The following is a 20,997-nucleotide window of genomic DNA, read 5'->3' on the forward strand; positions in this document are numbered from 1 at the left end:
GCCGCCGCCCGTTATCTACGGGCGCCCGAGGGGCGGGGCCTCGCTGCCGGCAGCGCCGCGGGCGGGGCTTGTTGGGGGCGGGGTCGGCTCCGCCCCCCCCGCTGGTTGCATAGGGGCTCGGGGCCTCCCGCCCCCCTACGCTGATTGCGTAAAAGCTCTGTGCCTCCCGCTCCTCTCCGCTGTTTACGTAAGGGCTCTATGTCTCCCGCCCCTCTCCGCTGTTTGCGTGAGGGCTCGGTGCCTCTAGCCGCTCTCCACTATTTGCGTAAGGGCTCAGTTCCTCTCGTCCCTCTCCGCTGGTTGCGTAAGGGCTCACTGCCTATTGCCTGTGTCCGCTGCTTACGTAAGGGCGAACGTACCGCCCGGCGCGCTGCGGGCTGGGGGCGGGCTGGCTCTTACCTGTGGGGGGGCTGAGGGGGTGTGGCACATCCGCTGTGTAGTGCATGGAGGGAGGAAGGGAGGGGTTTCCGTTGCATAGTGAGACGGAGCTGTAATCGATCCGTTTGAATGGCCGATATCAGTACACAATGGGGGATTGTGTAACCTGGGTAACCGAAAGGAAGCATCCAGGCATTCACTTTTCCAAGGGAATTAAAGTGTTTGGACTGCTGTCGCTGTCTGACCGGCAACTCATCTGTGTATTTATTTCTCTTCTTAATTTTTTTTTATTTTTTGTTAACAGTCATGTTTCTACTGTGCCTCTCCTTACGTACTTATATCTGCGTTTTTACCTAGTTTGAGGGGTAAGTATTTCTGCTTACAGGGAGTAAAACATAGTCATAGAATCACAGAATCATTTAGGCTGGAAAAGGCTTTTAAGATCATCAAGTCCAACCATAAACCTATCACTGCCAAGTCCACCGCTAAACCATGTCCCTATGCACCACACAGAATCACAGAACAGTTTGGGTTGGAAGGGACCTTAAAGATCACCCATTTCCAATACCCCTGCTGTGGGCAGGGACACCTCCCACCGGATCAGGCTGCCCAAGGCCCCATCCAACCTGGCCTTGAACACCTCCAGGGATGGGGCATCCACAGCTTCCCTGGGCAACCTGTGCCAGTGCCTCACCACCCTCATTGTGAAGAATTTCTTCCTTATGTCTAGTCTAAATCTGCCCCTCCAATTTAAAGCCATGGCCCTTTGTCCTATCATTACATGCCTTTAGAAATATTCTCTCCCCAGCTTTCTTGTGAGCCCCCTTCAGGTACTGGAAGGTTGCTATAAGGTCTTCTTGGAGACTTCTCCAGGCTGAACAAGCCCAACTCTCTCAGCCGGTCCTCATCACGGAGGTTCTACACGCCTACATGTCTTTTAAATACTCCTCCATTTCCCTGGGCAGCGTGTTCCAGTGCTTGACAGCCTTTTCGGTAAAGTAGTATTTCCTAATACCCAGTCTAAACATCCTCTGTTGAAACTTGAGGCCATTTCCTACTGATAATTCCCTACTAGTCAGTAGCAAGCTTTTGTTGCTGTTTTTAACTGGCTGGAATGGTGCCCCAGTTCACTAGCACCCTCCAAAATCTTATCTCTACAGTCGCCACGGGCTGGACTCTGCTATGCAATGATAACTACAACAAATCAAGTAACTACCAGCTACTTCAGCCTGTACATGTGTCGCAGGGTCAATGTCCAAGATATTATCTTGTCTTTTTGCAGGCTTTACAAAGAGCCTAGGAGACCTGTTCCTCCCTTGGGATGCCTGTAAGGGTACATAGCACAGTAGTTTGACTTCATCAGGGTCTGGTGCCAGAGAAGAAGTTGTGATGCTCAGTTTCTGTTAAGCAGAGGAAGCTGCGTCTACTTTCTGATGAATTCACAACAGGTCTTAATGGGAACTTGTCATCAAAGCAATTTAAGAAGGAAATTCAGAAAGCATTTTGTTTTATGTAGTTTGGCTGGCCTCTGTCTGCTAAGGGAAGCCGCAGCAGGCTAATAATCCTTGCCAGCAATGAAACTGAGAGAGGCTGAACAGCAGCAGGCTTTGTCTTTCCTGGTCTGTCACTCAGCTCTTGTTTCTTTTTTTAAACATTTTTTTTCCATGCTCTTTGATATGTTGCCAGACTTCTGCAATTAAATGCAATACAATTTTTTTTTTTCTCATGCAATAATAAAGACTAGTTATATTTTTACTGGTGTATATCTACCTCTCAGCTGCTAGCCAGGCAGCAAATTAAAATTCTCTGATACTTGTGACCACAAATTAAATCTGAATGCTCAACAGCTGCTAAAGCTTTCCTGTTTGTTTGTTTCTAAACTTGACAGACACAGACTATTCCTGCTTAGGGAGCTTTGTGAAGTGACAGGATGAGTGAAAAATCTGTTGTGTTTTTTTTCCCCTTGCTAATTAAGCTGACGATGTTGTGGCTAATTTGGCCTATTGTGAATGCAGATTTGCTGACTGGATCTACTGCCTTTTCTGGACCACCCTTCTGATCCTTTGGGCCCAAATCTAGCAGAGCATAAGCCTAATATAAAGCCACTTACTTCAGTGTGATTTTACCAGCTGCTTTTAATTTTGTTGTAAAGACTGGTTTCAGAAATTTTGTGCCCTCTGAGTAGGAAAGAGTATCTTGGATGTGTACCTTTTCCTGAACACAAGGAGCCATCAGTGTATCAAATATTTTCTGTTGGATTTTATTGCAAATGCTCACATTACTGTACCATTGTTCGTTTGGTTATAGTGCTGAATTATTCACTATTATGAGCCACTGCCCTTCTTCTTAGAAGATCTCTTTCACTATTAATTATTAAAAGGTGTACCTCAACTTTCTTAATTAATGATGGTGTTCCTTCTCTAGGTGCTCCTACAGCCCTTTGTGGGTGAGAAGTACCTATTACAGTTTGGTTTTTCAGATCAGGTAGGCATGTAACCATGACTAATGCAGTTGGTTTGTATCTACTATAAACTCAGGGGCATGGTTCAGCTGGTATACTTAATCAGAGGCTTCAATTAAGTAAATAAAACTATGACAAATAAACATAGCTCAGGTCTAGTTCTTCTTTCCTCCCCCCAGTTCCATTCAAGTGTTTTAGTTTTAGTGCAAACTTGGTGTATTATGGTTTAGCTTTAGATAATACTTTTGCTGTAACAGCATTGTCCTGTGCTGACTGCTGTAGTTTCTTGGAGTGGTCAGGGCTGTGCTTCTGTTCCTGATCAGACTGCAGTACATAGATTGTATTCTGTCTGGAACTAAATTGGCTTAATTCTTCTAAATGGGTAATTACAAATGGTTGGTTATAAAAAACCTCTCTTGCGGTTGGAGGGAAATCTCCTTCTCTGTGGGGAAAGTACAGATAGTGTTTATTTGATTTTTATCTTTTTTAAAAGATTATTTAGGTAGCTGGTCCAAGTGAGGATCCTAATTATCTTCTCACCCTTTGTCTCTGTAGAGGACAATTCTGCACTCCCATCTGTTTCATGAATCCAGAGCTGCCAGACATAACCGACGGCAGAATATGTCTTTTCCTTTTCTTCCCTCACTTTTTCTGGTGCTTATTCTCCGCTTCCTTGCACAGTTTTTGTTCTTCTGCCCTTCTCTGGTGTCTTTCAATGGCACTGCTGGCAAAAGGAGGAGTGATGAACTGTGTGCATTAGTAATTTTTTCATGGGAAGCTGCAAGGCGGGGGTGAGCACACTGGGCTCTTGTAATGCTGCTGACGTGCACTTACAGACAGTACAAAACAATGAAGGAAATGCTACAAGGAGAGAGGGGAGTGAAAACGCAGTTACTGGGGCTCGATGCCAGCCCACTTCTTAATAGTCAGAAGAGCTTCAAATGGACTTTGTGTAGTTTACTCTTCATTTCCTCGTGACCTCATATCAGCTGGCTCATTTTTAGGAGGTTTTCTGCACAGGGCCTTCTGCTTAAAAACTCTGAATGCAAACTCAGCTTGTAAGCATGTATCTTCTGTTTCCATAGGCTGTGATCCCACATTACTGCTGCTGGTTTATGTTATTTATTATGTGCCTGAAATCTGAAAGTCTGTGTCACTTCTGAGGCACAAATTTGAAATATGAAGTCTCAAGTATCTACAAGGTTTTCTTAAAGAATATGCAATAGTCTCAAAATTAAAACAGCATGACCTTTTTTCCCTACCCTCTACTGTTATAGAATGTTTAAAACAGTGTAAGTGAAACATTGTTTGCAGAAATTGATTTTTATCGCTTTATTTTTCCCAGGTTTACAATGAGCCATTGACAGCACTTCATGTATTTCATTTCACTCTTTGTCTTGTAAAGTCATTTTTCTTTCCCTGTTGTTTGTATAAAGTTGCTCATGCACATCAGAATCAGGGAGTGTTAAAACCACGTGTTTCCAGGAGTAGGAATGTTACATGCAATCTCTGTACTAGTAATTATTAGACTTTTATTATCTCTGCTTGAATATATAAGCAAAATACTTGTGATAATAGGAAAAATGAGCACAATAAGTCTAAATTCTATGAACTCCATTGCCAGACAATCAGGCATGTCAAAACCAGTGCTAATTCTGTTAGGATTGTAAAGAAACAGGGAATGCACCTTGCGCAGTTCTTTTAGGTGGCTATGTTTGTCTTGTTATTTCTGTTTGTTTTGTTATTTATTTTTTTGAGGTCTAGCATCAATCTTTTTCCTTCCTTTGAGAAACTATAGGAAAATTGTAAATAACAGTGTTAAAACCAGTCATTTCCTACTTGTTGCTATGATAAGGCAGCACCTAAGAAAATTTCTCATCTTCCTTTTATATATCTGAAAAGGTATCATAGGGTAGTTTTACGCTTACTGCATCAGCCCTAAAAAACAATTCAAGGATCTGCTGTCTGTCTAAATTGTTTTCAAAGTATTTATTGTATACTGTTGACATTTTTAGATGTTGGTGTTAAGTTGAACATTGTATATGCATGAGGGGACAGGGCTTCAGCTATCTTAACCTGGAGTAAATAAAGGGTTTATCCTACCTTGGCAGGTGACCATTAAAGCGTGTTCCTGTGCTTGGACCAGCAAGTGTGTCAAAAGTTAAATGATGGCTGTAGGATCTGTGTTAGGATCCACAAATTCTGTGCATTAAAATGCTGTTTATGATGGAAAGTAGAGGTGCCAATGTCCAGTCATTTCTTGTGTAACTGAAAAGGGAAATCTGTGTTTTCTTGATCATCTGAACCACCTCAGTTATTCAACCATGTCAATTGGCCACCTTAGTTATCAGTAATGCAGCAGATAGAAAACCTAGTCAATAAAAGATACACTTAAAATGTTATCTGCAGTAACAACAGAGATATTTTGTTGTTGTTGTTTTGAAAGCTGAATTCAGTGCAAGTATCCTGTGGACAAACCCCAGATATTTAGTGACTCATTTAGTAATGAATTGGCTGTGTCATGGTGTTTGCGTGCAGTCATGAATTTCTCCGCTTCCTGGAATAAAATCAGGTTCCTGGCAGTGTTATTTTGTTCATGCCATTCCAGCACCAGCCTTAAAAAAGCCCTTTCTGGCACCAGGCAGTGAGGAATATCCTGGGTAGGCATAGCTGTCACATGGGTCTTTGCTGTCTTACTGGTAGACACACAGGGTGTTGTGGTGGTTCATGTTGGTGATCATTACGACCCAGACACAAGGGAAAAACATTCTGGCATACAGAATAAACTTGCCTGTGTTGTTTGGATCAGAGATTGTTCTCTGCAGAGAAGAAAAAAAAATGTACAAACCCATACATCTTTATTTATTTAATTTTTAGTGAAGTGGGGCATTGTAGTTGAGAAATTAGGACAGGAAAGTAAACCATTTAAGTGCAGTGGCTAGAGCAACTCACAGTTAGGTCGGAAATTAGCTCCTCCAAAAGCACAAAGACATTGGAAATGTTCACTTCAGTAAAGCTAACAAGTGCTTACAAACATCTACTGAGGAAATAATGGTGCATTCATCTTTGCTCTTAGAAAGACAGACGCTGAATGTATTCTTTGACAAACTTTCTGAACAAAATCAAAGTGGTGTAAAGCTCTTGGATTAATCCTAGAAAGTTAAATCCCTGCTGGGAAATGATCTGGTTTCAGCTAGAGCAGAATGAATTTTCTAACTTTCCAGCTAAGCCTTGTCTAAGTAACTTCATTTTCTGAAAGTTAACTACATGTTTGCAGACAGTGTGTATCTCTAGTAGTGCTAGCACTTAAAATTTATGATTATCACTAAAGTAATAGGGCGTTGGACAGAAAGGCCATTGCTTACATCTGTCCCTATGGAGATGAAGGCCATCCTCAAGTGGGGTGCCATATGTCAAAGGGGCAAAAAAGCATCACACCTGCAGGGAGGAGCAGACAGGACAGATGACCCAAAACTGACCAGCGCAGTATTCCATTCCATGTATGTCATATTCAGTATAAAACTGAGGGATCATAAGGGTTAAGCTCTCTTCTTTGATGGCGGGCATCTAATACAGGCCTCATTTGTCCTTCTACCCCTGATCCTGGATCTGTACGTTCCTCAATTCAGTTCCTAACTCCAGCTCCTGTGTGCCACTAAGTCCAGCCTGGAACCTCTTTCCCTATGTTTGCTTTGCAGCATCAGTGGTGGCATATAGTCATTGAGAGGGGTTTGATTTTGTATATTTGCATATACTTTATTATTATTGTTTCATTAAAGCTGGTTTTGTTTTAGTTTCCAACTCACACATCTCTTTCTCTCATCCCCCTTCCCTGAAGGAGGAGCCGGGCAGTGGGAGATTGGGAGCACTGCTGCTCATGTTTAGCTGCTGATCAAGCTGGGCTTGAGGCTAAACCAACAGAAAACTACCCAGAAGAGAGACTTTTTAAGCAAAACCAGCTACAGGCAAATATGAAGTTATTGTTCTGGATGTAGCAGGTGGATGTCCAGCTTCACTTTCTAAGCCATTCTTTATAATTCCTGCTGGATCTACCATGCAATGGAGTGTAACAATACTTGTTAATTCAATTGTCCATGTCTTTTGAATTGTCCCATGGATAGCACTTGCCAGATAAAAGACAGGCTTGCTGAAGTCTGTCCCTCTAATGTTTATAGACAGGGGAGGGGGAAAAGAAAAGAGCAAAGAACTAAAATAGCACCAGGACGCTGGCTTTAAAGGGAAGGTGTATTTCAGAGGTCAGCCTTCTAAAAACAGTAGAAGCAAATACTCATTTGATAGATTTCAAAGTTAGTTCTTGGGATTTTCTGAAGATCTTGTCTTTATTGTAAAGTGCCTTTCAGCACATTTAAAATCCATTTTGAATTAAGTTTATATGGATTAGCATAAGCAGAGTTTGTTGCATCTAATGTATCAAAGTAATGTATTAAAGAAACAGCTGGAGGGTGAGAATAGCAATATAAAGATAGTTTGAATGGTAGCACGTGAAAGATTTAACCCAAAGCCCAGTCCTTCTGTTTAAGACCAAGATTCAAGGATGTCCTGGAATTGGGCCGATTTTAGTTAAATCTGGTAGATAAAAAGGCTGAATTCTAGATCTGGGTAGTGAAGTGGTCATGTTTCCTGCAGCCCGATCCAAACTTACTTGTGCCTTTCAGTATAAGGCGTTTGCGTGTCTCTCTGGTGAGGCAGGTACTGTTGGAAAGGTGGCCTCTTGGAGACAGTGTTTATCATACCCTGTTCTTGTGGGAAGTTTATCAGTGCAGTGTGCTGACACCTGATCCACTTTCAGGTCTGAAATAAAGCCAGCAAACTTCAACATTAAATGTAAGACAGTAACTCTGATAAACAGGATATGTTAATGCCTGTGGAATAACAGTGGGGTGTAAGCAGTGGGAGACTAAGTAGTTTTCAAATTAATTACAGTTTTTATTGGTCTTATGCTAAGGCTGCTGCAGGTTCTCATTACCATTGCATCCCAAAGATTTCTTCTTTATCAGGTTCAGGTGGAAACCATCATGACTTCATTTTGGTTTGAAGGGAAAATGGATACCATCTGCTGAATGACCTCCCAGGTGATTCCTTGGGAGAGTTCCAAGAAATTCTGAAGTAATCAGACATCATATGCTAAGAAGCAGAAATCCAAAGTTTTTATAAGTATGTAGAAGAACAGTAGAGGATGGTCTGAGCAAGACCTTGTGCTGTGGGAGTGGAATAATGAGGAAAAAAGCTGTGCATCACAAAGGAAATCTTGAACACCAAGGTTGTGATGAAAGCTGCTTAGCTAAGTGTTTGTCACTAGGTCTGTCTCTTGACTGTGTTGCTGTTCATCCTGTGCATGTGAGCTCTCTGACAAATTGTGTTGTGCCTGTCATAGAACTATGGAGAACACACATTGGAAAGGACTCCTAGCGATTGTTTAACCCAACCTTCTGCTCAAAGTCAGGCTAGTTCATGAGCCAAAGCAGTTTGCTCAGGGACATGTCCAGTAAAGTTTTGAACATTTCTGAGGATGGAGGGCCACAACCTGTTGGGCAACTTGTTCCAGTGCTTGACTACTCTCACTGTGAAAACTTTTCCATTATCAGGAATCAGATTGTGGCCATCGACCTGTTCTTTTGCTGTGTCTCTCTTGAGAAGAATTTGGCTCTGTCTTTGCTCTAACACCTTTCAGAGATTGGAAGACTGCAGTTAGATTTGCCCTCAGCCTTCTTTTATCTTGGTTAAATAAACCCCATTCCATTGTCATTCCTACATCATTTGTTTGAGAGCTAGAGTGGTCCTTTTCCCCCCATGACATCATAAGCTGACATTTTCCTTTGACTTTCTGCTAAAGTGAGATAGATGACTTGTGGGAATGGAGATGCTTGATCCAAACCAGCAATCCGCAGGGGAAAGAAATTCACAGGAAGAAGAGAAAGACAAAATCCAAATTTTTGGTGTATCTGTTGTTTCTTTCTATGCTTTCTGTACAGCAGTCAGTATGCTCATCCTGCTCCATTGGTATGGCTTAACTGTAGTCAAGTTAGCTGCTGCAGTCTTGTGATGATGTGAGAATCGTTCAGAAATGAACAACTTAGTTAACTTGGAAAACATGAGCTCAAAATTCCAAAGATAAATTTAAAGAACCTGATTTCTTTCTAAATGTCAAATCTTAAACCAAGGCCATGACTAATTTAGATACCTGACATACAGTTTGAAGCAGTTGGCTCAGTAATAATGCCCTGTGCCCCTAGCAATTAATCTTTCTTTAAAATATCTCATTATTGAACAGCCTAGTTCAATAGGTTTCACAGAAACAGAAAAGTTCATAGTTCTGTTTCATAGAAACAGAAAAGTTTCTTTTCTTGTAAAGAGAAGCCCTACAGCCATGGGCTGCTAGTAATCTGAATATAGTACCTTTGAGCGTGAGGAGCCTATAGAAGAGTTATAACTCTTTCTTCTTGTTAGCAAAACTAACCTGCTGCTACCAGCCAGTTCTGCTGCATCACCACCATCATCTGTGCGCAAGATAGGGACAAGCTGGGAAGCAGTTCCATCATTTGGGCTTTTCCCATGATAGCACTGAAAGAGTATCAGGCCCTTGCATATATAAGTAAAGCAACATGAGTGCTCAGGAGGATGCTCATCTATGAGCACAGATGTTATTTCCCCGTAGTCTTCTTGCGAGCACATGACACTAACAGTGGAACAGGTACCTAGTAACTATGAAATAGAAGAAAGAAACCTTGTTTGTTACTTGGAGTGTAAGATGGTATACAGAGTTTGGCAGTGAAACCCTAAAGTCCCATGCCTATTCCGAATTTACTGACTTGCTCTTGAGCTGTATGTCCAGGTCCAGTACAGTAACAGACGTATGATGGAAAATCAGCCTGTTTGTCTTGGTGTGGAGTACATTTCTGACTTTATGGAAGCTAAACAATATATAGGCTTACAAATCTAAACTTAGTTTCATATTTTATCCTACAAGTTAGCTGCTCATCACTACAATGTCAGTGCTTTCTGCTGTCAGTGCCCAAACATTTGCATTAGGGAGATGACATGAACTGACAGTCAGATATTGGTATCTGCAATAAGAAATTAATCTCTTAAGCATGCAGGAATTTTCTGTCAGTTGAATTTGCTTGGCACAATTTCTCTAAAAGAAAAATCAAGGTGATAGGGCAAGGTTTATTTTTCACTAAAGTTTCTTCGTGGACTCCCCAAACTTGCCTCTTTCTGTTATCTGGCTTGCCAGCCTGCATTCCCAATTTAGAGTTTGCCCTTTTGAAGCTGTGGTGTTCCGTGTTTCCAGTTGGTGCTGCTTGAGACAGCCATCAGTCAAAAATAGTATGATATGAATCAGACAAGTATTAACTTTGGTTTGTTCATTTTTTCTCTGCAGTTGCTTTTTACACAGTCAAATAGAAGAGCGTTCTGTCAGTGTGCCAATACAGTTTCCATTTAATGATGTACTTTCTCATAGGTCAAGAACCCTTGTTCAAGAGAGTAAGAGAAGCAAATAGTAAGGGATGAAGGAAGGACACAGCAGGTTTTATGCTGTTCTGCTTTTTTATTTTTTTGGGTTTTTTGAAAAAATGCATGAGAGAAAAGTCCTGAAGTGAGAGAAAATTTGCAGTGATGGTGCTTTACAGAACGTGCACTGAATTCCAAGCAAACGTAAAGGTAAATCTAAACTTACTTCTGCACAGAATTTTAAATGATGGTGGATATTCAAGTTAAAAATAATTAGTTTACTTCCTCGTATGAGCTAGAAAGTGATTTTGACATCATCTTGTGTTTTATTTTCACTTTCTATGTATGAGTGAGAGATGACAGCTCTGGAAGCTGCCAACCACAATAGAGTCTTTTCTTCTAGAAGCATATTGACACTGATGGCACACTTCCCCTAAAGCAGCCCAAGTCATGGCAGCTTGCAGTGTATTTGGTGCTGTTTGACTTGTTGATACCACAGAGAGAGAGAGAGCAGGTGACAAAGCAGTAACTGGGATGCTGTTGAAAAACAAAGCTTTTTCAGCTGTAGCAATCTACTTTAAATATGAACCTATCATTTGAAGGATCCAGCCCTAAATGAGTATGATATACTCAATATAAAGTGCTCTTGAAGGCTGATTTTCCCCAGGAAAATTTCTTTGTGTAATTTAGGTAGAGCAAGCAATCAGTCATATTAGGAGTAGACAGATCTGGAGCACTGACCACCTGCAGTGCTGCTTTGCAGCCGTTCAGTGGGATTGCTGACATGAGTGATAATACATTGTGAGTGCTATTAGCTATTACAAGTAATATTGTGATAGAAGCAGGACGGCAAAATCCAAGTAGACTTTATGGCCCTCTCCATGTCAACAGGAGGCCAGTGTTTGTTTCCAGTGTCAGTTCTGACTGTTGGTGATAAGAAGTATTTCTCCGAGATGACTGGTGGGAGTGGACTTCAGATCTCTTTCACCTGTTTCTCATTGCTACATCTGTGCTGGGGCTGAAACTTTGTCACTTCATCCCAATGAGTCTCTGCTCTCAGAATTCATGCAGTATTTCCAGGTATCTTGATGTCTGCCTTGAGTGTCATCTCCATCTCGGAGCCAGAGGACAGGAAGGTCACAGGTCTGACAGAACAAAGCAGATCCCTCAAAAGTACAGGTTTTACTCCAAACTCAGATAAATTCTTAACTGCAGAAGGTGCTAAGACAGTTCTTTTAAAGTGTATGCTTGTTCTATTTGACATTCCTGCGTCAAAGGCATGTGCCCTGCACTAACCAAATGCTGTAGGGCACCTCTGTGTTTGTGGAGTAGAGCACATTTGATATTTTTATTTGATAGCTGAGATTTTTTCACAGTGCTTTATCAGATCTGTTTAATATTATATATTACTGAGCTAGGTGATTTCTGGCATTTTGTTTGCCTCTGAGGAAGAATATATTTTGTGCACATCGCAGCAGTGAAAGATGGCTGGTGAGGGATGGGTCAATAATGTAATTATACTTCTTCCCGATACTTCCTTCAAAACTGAAAGGGGTTTCTTTTTCTGATGTCTGCATCTTGGGGGAATATCTGAATTTCCAACATTTCTGGTTTATGGGATGAAGTAAGAACCCTTGAGAATTCCAAAATATCTCTGGGTTCCTGTTATTTTTGATGACTTCTGGTGAGAACAGTTAGCATGAATTTCATCATGAAAACAAAATCCCAGCTTAAATGTCACCTATAGAATGGTTCAGACTCTCCCACTGTTGCAGGACTTCAGGTGGCAGGTTGTTGCTCTGCTGTCACTCTCTCATTTAAATTTGTAGAAGGCAGTGTTTTTGTGCTTTTCCTTTAGTTTATATTTAGGTCCCCACCTATACTATTAAAGTTGTCCCTAGTGGATTCTTTCCTCAATGTGGGAAGAAGCTGTCCTTTTGCTTCCTCTCCTAGGATTAGTATTCCCAAGAAGACTACATTTACCCTCTGTGCCTTTTTCATTTTAAAAATCAGAGTTACTTTGCAGCATCAGCACCACCGTGTGTTCCTCTTCAGTCAGTTGTCTGTATCCACTTACAGCTTTCAAACCTCTCCCAGACCCTGTGGAAAGCGTTTGGAGTTCAGAGTCATGAGAACCAGTTGCTTTAGGACTTCTTGAGTATGTATATATCTTTGATTTATCCATGCTAATTCTTCTTGCCTACATCAGATTCTTGTGTTTCATCTATTCTACTCAAGTTAGTAATGTATAAAGGTTATGCAAACAGACAGAGCATAAACACGTGGCCATTTGCTTTTTTAGTCCTTAAAGGGAGGATTGTGTTACTTACGTTTAAATAAATCATCCAGATGTGTGCCTGTATCATTTCAGCTGCATTTTGCCCTCAGAATTCTTCAGTTGAAGGAGCACCATCAGCTGCTGTTTCAGGAAGGTTTCTTTAAAAAAAAAAAAAAAGTCATTTCAGTTGCTGTGACAGCATAACAAAAATATGACATAGATGCTACATAAATCACTAAACCATAACCAGTTGTTATAAAAATACTAAAGCTCACCCACACAAACAAAACAGAGAAAACATATAAAGGAAACTGTGAATATGAATATGCACAAAATGTAGTTGAAAGCTGGAACAAAAGGAAAGAAACAGAGATAAAGCAATCTCTGCTGACTGTAACAGGGACCTGAATATAACTGGAAGAGCTGCAGCATCTGAGAGCGCGGTACGTATGTGCTGTTTGGTGCAGAAGTGATAGCACTTGACCTTGAGTTATGCAGTTATTCCAAATTATCTTTCTGTCCCATTTTTTGTATCCCGTACTTCTCTCGGATCTGGTACTGAAGACTCCCTTCTCTCTCTCAGTCTTTGCAGCATTTCCAGGTGCTGGCGTTTGCCCCGACAAGCTGCTGGCCTGTGCAGGATCCCTAGAGACAGCATTGCTGCAAATCTGGCTGCTGAGATGCAGATTTCCCTGAGGAACAGAGGAATTGTGGGAGCAGATGTGGTTCGTGTGCTGTGCTTCCCCTGGAGCCAGCAGGGAGACTGTGCATCTGCCGGAGAGGCACCAAGGAGGGTTCTGAAGTAAGAACGCTTGGTGCCTGTCGAAGCCCCAAGGGAAGAGGGGATCCCCCTTCCAGCTGCCCAGGCGCTTTGGCAGCCAGTGGCCCAGGAGGGCAGATGGCCCTGATTGCATGTCCAGAAGTTGAGCCAAGGGTGACAAAATGTTTTCCCAGTCTTTTAGGAAACCTGGGCCAACCTATGAAGGCGAGGAATCACAGAATCACAGAATGGTCAGGGCTGGAAGAGACCTCTGGAGATCTAGTCCAACCCCGCTGCTAAAGCTGGTTCACCTACAGCAGGGTGCACAGGAACGTGTCCAGGTGAGGTCTGTATATCTCCAGAGAAGAAGACTCCACAACCTACCTGGGCAGCCTGTTCCAATGCTCCCTTGTTCTCCCAGTAGAGATGTTTTTCCTCTTGTTAAAGTGGAACTTCCTATGTTCCAGTTTGTACCTGTTGTCCCTTGTCCTGTTGCTGCGTACCATTGAGAAGAGTTTGGCCCCATCCTCTTGACACTTGCCCTTTAGATATTTATAAGCATTGATAAGATCCCTTCTCAGTCTTCTCTTCTTCAGGCTAAACAGACCCTGGTCTCGCCCCTTTTCTTCATAAGAGAGATGATCCAGTCCCTTCATCACCTTTGTGGCCCTCTCCTGGACTCTTTCCAATAATTCCTTGTCTTTCTTGAACTGGGGAGCCCAGAACTGGACATAAAATGAAAGCTAAAATACTACAGTAAGTGAGAGGTGATTTTTTTTCCATGTTGGGGCAGTAAGTGAAAGGTGATCTGATGGGTGTTTCCATGTTGGATTCATTGAATTATTTGCATTTTGTGAGGAGAAAGTATTCAGGACATTCCTAGCTGGGTACAGGATGCGGTACATTTTGAGTAGAAATTGGCATTAATTGTTTCTTTTGGAACAGGTTCAGAGGTTTCTGGATTCATTAATGTCTAAAACTCAAAGCAAAATGCAGGAGATACAAAGCCTGTGATAGCAAGACATATAGCATTGTTTCTGTTAATCCCAGAATCCCACTGTCTCAATAAAACCACAGAAAAATGTTTTTATATTCGAAAGGTGTGGAAAGTATGATTTTCCAGGTCTATCCGTACACTACTTCCATCTCTTGGCACAAGAGAAATTTCTGGTTGGGGAAGTATAGTCTCATCTCCAGACTCTTTCAGAAGATGTCTTGGAATTACCCCAAGGGCCTGGATCGTCAGGACAGTAAAGGACAGGCTTGATGGTGGCATGAGCACCTACATACCCTTTTTTTTCCCCCCAACTAATGTAGTGCTGTCATGACCCTTGAGAAAAGGTAGAAGAGTCTGAACCTCCTATATTTGAACTTCTCCATGTCATCAGCACCTGTAAAAGAGAAAAATTCTTTGGCATCTTTTAACCTTTTCTTCCACTGACATGTCCTCTCATTCACAAACTAGAAATTATTTGCCTGCCCACTTCCCTTTAGAATATCCTTCAGCATCAGAGATACCATCTATTTTCTCTTGGGTGGTCTTACAAATCTTACAAATCAAACTAAATTTTAGAGCAGTTGGTCTCAACTGGTTTTCATTTTTTCAAGGCTGCTGCTTCTATTTTGGACCTGGAGGAGGACTGATGTACTTGAAAGCTTATTGATTTTTCCCAGCTAGACCGGTGGGTCTAATAACAGGTCTGCCTGCAAACCTTATTTTGGTCATATGCTTGAGTACTTGGAAACAATACTGTTTTGTTATTTCTTCTGGCATAATTTATGGCTGTCAGCATTATGCAAATATGACAGCAATAACTAGTAATGATATGGAGAGAGTTATGTTGGCCTGTCAGCAATGTTCCTAAACTTCATCGGGGGAAAATAAACAGATAAATCTCAAGCATTTGATGTACTGGAAGGAACTGCAATGCAAATGCATCATTATGAAGTTGCCATGATACAGTCATTTGTTCTATCTGGGTCAAATATTTCTTTTTTTTATTTCTATGTGTTCCTAACTCAGAGAAAATTGATGTTCATGGGTGTGTTTTTCCCCGCTAATGGCATTCCAGAGCAATTTGCAGTTTCCCTGCGGTCCCCTTAGGGTGAAGGATACTGGATGGTACGGAAGCAGACACTTGAGTCTTGTAAGCCCATCAACAGAAGTGCTAGTGATGAGTGTAGGAGACGGTGGCAGTTGTTAACATTGAAGTGTTAAATGAGACATTGGGACTGAGGCAATTGAGTTTCTGGCAGCCATGGGAGTGACAGATCCAAATACCAAAATTTTACGTCTGCAGCTGTGTCATATTAATAGTTTCAGCAATGGCCTCTTTCCTCATGCTGACTGGGAGATAACGGTGGATCTTGGCATATACAGTCCACCAACATTTCTCCAGTGGGTAGGGGACATGTCCTCTATGTCTGCAAAATGGAGCCATCTGTGTGGTCCTGCTCAGCAGTGGCCGAGACCTTGAAGTGCATTTCTCTCTTGCATCCCTTGTGGGAGAGGCATTGCGAAAGCAAGCACATAGTCTTTACTCTCCTTCTTGTCTGGATGACCTCAGGTGGGTAATCAGGACAGTGTTCTCCCAGCATGGCCCCTGGTGCCTCAGGGCAGCAAGGAGTAGTGGTGAGGCGAGACTCCAGTCTGCTCAACTCTCACACCTTCTGCAGATGTTGGCATAACTTCCCTGCTCCAGATTTGTTTCCGTTTGCAAGAAGCGGTAAAGGCCCATGTGGCTGGTAAGGAGCAGGAATGTACTTTTCCTTAAATATCATAGCACATACCCAAAAGCCTGGTAGAGAAGCGGAATAAGCCAGCCCTGAAGATTTGCTCCCTCCCCCTCAAAAAAATAAAAAAGATGTGGCATTTTTTCTGAAAATATATCCTTACGTAATTTGTCCTCATTTTGGTTTTTAATAACCAGCACAGCTCAGCCAGCACCGATTGACTGGCTGCAATTAACCTCTATAATATTATTTGAGCTTCTTTTTGAGGAGGGCTGTTTCGTCTTAGCCCACAGGCCTTATTTTAGATAATGAATTAGTGTCTTAAACTGTGAATTAGGGCTGTGTTGCACAAAACTACTCCCTCTACTCCCTTCCGTTTATGAGACCTTGGTTAGCGCTTCCTTTTGCCTTTAAATGGATTGGGGGACTTTTAAAACCTTGAGAAAATTGCTCCTTATCATTTGTTATATCTGTGTTGCCAACAGCATCAATGGGCAGGGCCTAATTAGAAAGAAATCATTACTAGAGCCCAGGGTTCTTTGTTGAATGAACTTATAGAACCACAAGTTTGGGTTGGAAAGGACCTTAAAGATCATCCAGCTCCAACCCTCCTGCCATAGGCAGGGACGTCTCCCACCAGGCCAGGCTGCTCAAGGCTCCATCCAACCTGGCCTTGAACACTTCCAGAGAGGAGCATCCACAATTTCCCTGGGCAACCTGTGCCAGTGCCTCAACACTGTCATCATTAAGAGTTTATTCTCAATATCTAATCTAAATCTTCCTCCTTCCAATTTAAAGCTATTTCTCCTCATTCTATCACTGCAGGCCCCTGTATAAAGTTCCTCCCCTGCTTTCTTGTGGGCCCCCTTCAGGTTCTGGAAGCCCACTATGAGGTCTCCTATGAACCTTCTCTTCTCCAGGCTGAACAACCCCAAGCCGCTCAGCCTGCCCTCATAGCAGAGGTGCTCCAGCCCTCTGATCTTCTTCACGGCCCTCCTCTAGACCCATTCCAACAGTTTCATATCCTTCTTATGTTGGGGATTCCAGAACTGGACACAATACTCGAGGTAGGGTTTCACGAGAACAGAGCAGAGGGGGAAAATTATCTCCCTTGACGTGCTGGCCATGCTTCTTTTGATGCAGCCCAGGATACTTATGTATCTAATAATATCAGTTCTCTAGTATCTCCTATGCTCTGAATTTTTTAAATATTAGGGAGTAACTGGTCCTTATTTTAATGTCTGTAGCTAGTGGACGTGTGGCTAGTTTGTTGTAAAACTACTTAAATCTGTAAGGCTGAGCAATGAGAAGAGATACATCCTTTATTTCCCAAATGGTTGATAAAACTGCTAGAATTGCCGAGAATTTGAGTAAAAATCGTATTTGCTGCCTCATCCCCACTGTATCCTTCCCTGTCCCAAGCACGGTCATGCTCTGGGCTCCAGGGCCCAGCAGAGGGGCTTGCTGGGCAGAAGCTGGTTGCTCCAGGCGGGAAGTTCCAGCCTGCAGCTGCCTTAGGCGTGAGCCTGGGGACTTTTCCACCACACTTTTTGGCATGAGTCTGTCCACTGGGTTCAAGATGCGCAGACTAAGTAGGTAAGAGGGATGGTGGCACGGAAGGTCATGCCCAAGTGTCCTGGGGGTAAATGTCTATGTGCCCATGGTAAGGGTGTAAACAGGATTGCTGTTGGAAACACCGAAGGGAGTGTGGGCTCAGTGATGGTTTTGATGTGTAGGACTATTAACCACTGTGGGGTTGGAGCCCCTGTTGTTCAGGTACCAACAGACTTACAGAGACGCCTGCAATGCAATTAGGTAGCAGAAACAGCAAGAACCTGGTATCAACACCTTTCAGATTTCTTAACAGTGCCTTGACTGAGGAGCCAGTAAAACCTAATTCACTGTCGCTACCCCAAGAACATGCAGTCCGCCTCCTGGAGAGCACCTGCATGCCAGAGGAATGTTAAAGCAATATAAGTAAGTCACACCTAAAACCTCCACATGATTTCAGACGGGGAGGCCAGGAGGGAGAAATCACCTTCAAATTCAATAATCCTCATTTTAAAGCACATCCAATTGCAATTTATTAAGTAAGAGAGATACAAACAGTTCTGACATTTAGATTCCACTGATGTTTCAAAACCAAATGCAATATATTATGTGAAGCACATTTTCCACAAAGGATCTTTTTATTTTTATAAGACAACAGACTCCAGATTTGAATAATATATTTAGTGTTGACTGTAACTTTCATTTCTGTAGCAGAGAAACACTAATTCATGGGCTGTGTTAAGAAATGCTTTAGGTTGGGGACATTTTTAACGGAAATGCAGATTCTGGGAAGGTTACTTCACCTGCAGAGTCACATCAAAAGCTCTGTCCAGTTTCTAGACCTTAGGCTTATTGTAAAGCCTAATCATTACATGTTTGCACTGTAATTCAGTCTGATGTACACTAGGTCTATTTGTATTCGTGCCCCTACCTAGATCAGTTTCTGGCATATAAATAATATGCTGGATAGAAATACACATGTGAATGAAAAGTCCCCATCCGAACCCATCTCAAAGATTAAGTGGGGAAAATTTCTGGAAACTAGAATCAGAAACACTGCTTCAGCAAAATAACAGGTTGTCTTGCTTGGGTGAGGGCAAGCTGAGAGGGGCTCCCAGGAGCTAAACTTTAGACCCAATACTAACACAGAACATGTTGGGTTTTAGGAGTTGCCTGATGAAAACTGGACAACTACTGTCAGTCCAGAAGGTAACTCCTCACCCTAAGTCTTACCTTAGCCAGTGGCCCTGTCCTAAAACCACCATTTTCCCTCTAATGCAACTATAAAGGGAACCTGAGACAACTGCATCAGCAAACAGAATATGTCAAGTTGGAAGAGACCCATAAGGATCAAGTCCAATTCAGTAGATGCCTGGCTTGTAGGTACCCAAAATTCCCAAAGCAAGAGAGCTTTGCTTATGTATGCTCCACACTGAGGGCACGGAGGTAGCAGGCATTCAAGACTTACACTGCCTCTCACCACGAAGTGCCTCCTGCTGCCGATGATTTTTTTCCCCAGCAGATGGCCCAGCCAGCCATGTCTCGCCAGCCTCACTGCAGGAGCATTTCATGGTGTCCTCTGCACGTTATTCCAGGCCAGCACCTTTGAAATCAACCTGAGTTTTAGTTTATACAGAAAGCAGTTTTACCTATGCCCAAATGAACATTCATTAGTACCTTAGAAAAGCCCAATTTTGAATTTTAAATGTTTTCAGCAATAGTAGCTCCACATTGACAACAACTCACTACCATTTCACAGCTGCAAAGTGTGTGAACAGAGTCTCCCACGTCAGCAGTGGCAAATTTATTTTCTGTACTAACAAGAATTGAAATGGAAAGCACATGGCTAATGCATCAATTCTGCTTTATTATATGACTGTCTTACTGTCTCCTCTAACCTACTGGAAATACCCACATGACATATTTCCCCTTCCCAAAAGATCAATACCTGCTACAAAAATAAATACTGTTCTACATGGAAGGCTGGCATTCAACAACACTTGATTTCCACTTGCTCTTTGCTGTTTCCAGTAAAGCCAGATACATATTAAGACATTTACAACCATATAATCTGTGGTTTGCATTAAGTATTGACTTTCCCGTAGAAAAATCTGTACTATCTGTTAGCTTATTGGTTTCTAATGTGTAATAGAATAATACAATCATAGAATAGTTTGGGTTGGAAGGGACCTTAAAGATCAACTAGCTCCACCCCCCCTGCCATGGGCAGGCACACATCCCACTAGCTCAGACTGACCAAAGCCCCATCCAACCTGGCCTTGAACACCTCCAGGGATGGGGCATCCACAGCTTCCCTGGGCAACCTGTGCCAGTGCCTCACCACCCTCATTGTGAAGAAATTCTTCCTCATGTCTAGCCTAAATCTGCCCCTCTCCAGTTTATACTCCTACTATGGTTAATTATGCTCTTTCATGCTTTTCCCTCCCTAAGAATACACGCTTGTCTTTTCTAAACCTTACTATCCAGTCATTCCTACCTCTTGGATTAACTCGATATTTAATGGGAAAGATGCAGAGTGTTTTAAGTAACATTTCTTAAAGAGAAGATGAACTGGAGTGGTGCAATGAATCAGCAAGCTGACTCACTGCCCTAGTCATTCTGGGCCACCAGCGTGGTCAGAGGCATAGACAGCAAAGGGAGGAGTGGGCAGGAGAAGACTACTTCCAAAGCAACTGAACCAGTGAGAAATAAAACAGCAGCAGCTGTTGCCTGATCAAGTCTGTGGTGCTGCACTGGACCTACACTGTTGAGTTCACGTCCAAGGGGTACAACACAGGATTCCAGAACTCCGATCCTGAGTACTGGCTGAGTATCTTTACGATGTCAGACCTCTAGCTCTGGGCTTGAATTTTGAGACCTGCATGAATGTAGAAACCTGCACATTGGCTCTATTTATGCAACATTCTAACCAGGTCCCAGGCACTGAAACTGTAAATGGCATCACATCAGGGCACAAGGGGAATATTAAAGAAAGTAGGATGGGTCTTAAGAAGTTTATATATTCATTTATGTGTTTCAGGTCAAATATCTAATTTTAACATCACATTGATGTAAACAAATTTCAGATTTCACCTGTAATGACTCCTAGTCATGCATGCTCTGAAGTTAATACTTCCAAAATTAGATGTTTTTTCTGGCAAAATTTACCCATCACCAATAATTAAGCGTATTCTATACTGAGAACAGCATATTATTCTACTTACTTATCATTTCCATCAGGTTTGTACATGCAAATTGGGACTTGCAGGTTTGTTCCTGTGGATTTTTGTTGAATTAATAAATTGAATGAATCAACAATTGCTATGGAATCTGGTTAGTCTGTTCAAAGTTACATGGAAATAT

At 42.2% G+C, this 20,997-nt stretch overlaps 2 long non-coding RNA genes across 4 annotated transcripts; one reads left to right on the top strand and one right to left on the bottom strand.

Moving 5' to 3' along the window:
• Positions 1-108: 108 nt before the first annotated feature.
• LOC128851127 (uncharacterized) lies at positions 109-19,285 on the top strand. 2 transcript variants are annotated; one of them, XR_008448393.1, is made up of 3 exons: positions 109-265; positions 683-743; positions 13,174-19,285. It is a non-coding gene; the product is annotated as an uncharacterized LOC128851127 (long non-coding RNA). The 2 variants fall into 2 exon arrangements; XR_008448392.1 differs by having other exon boundaries at positions 117-187.
• On the bottom strand, positions 2,815-13,012 carry LOC128851128 (uncharacterized). 2 transcript variants are annotated; one of them, XR_008448395.1, is made up of 3 exons: positions 12,866-13,012; positions 12,643-12,748; positions 2,815-8,058 (listed from the first exon to the last, which is right to left on the bottom strand). It is a non-coding gene; the product is annotated as an uncharacterized LOC128851128 (long non-coding RNA). The 2 variants fall into 2 exon arrangements; XR_008448394.1 differs by lacking the exon at positions 2,815-8,058 and adding an exon at positions 10,077-12,412.
• Positions 19,286-20,997: the final 1,712 nt, after the last annotated feature.

The sequence above is a fragment of the Cuculus canorus genome, chromosome 2 (genome assembly GCF_017976375.1).
Source record: "Cuculus canorus isolate bCucCan1 chromosome 2, bCucCan1.pri, whole genome shotgun sequence".
NCBI classification, from domain to species: domain Eukaryota; kingdom Metazoa; phylum Chordata; class Aves; order Cuculiformes; family Cuculidae; genus Cuculus; species Cuculus canorus.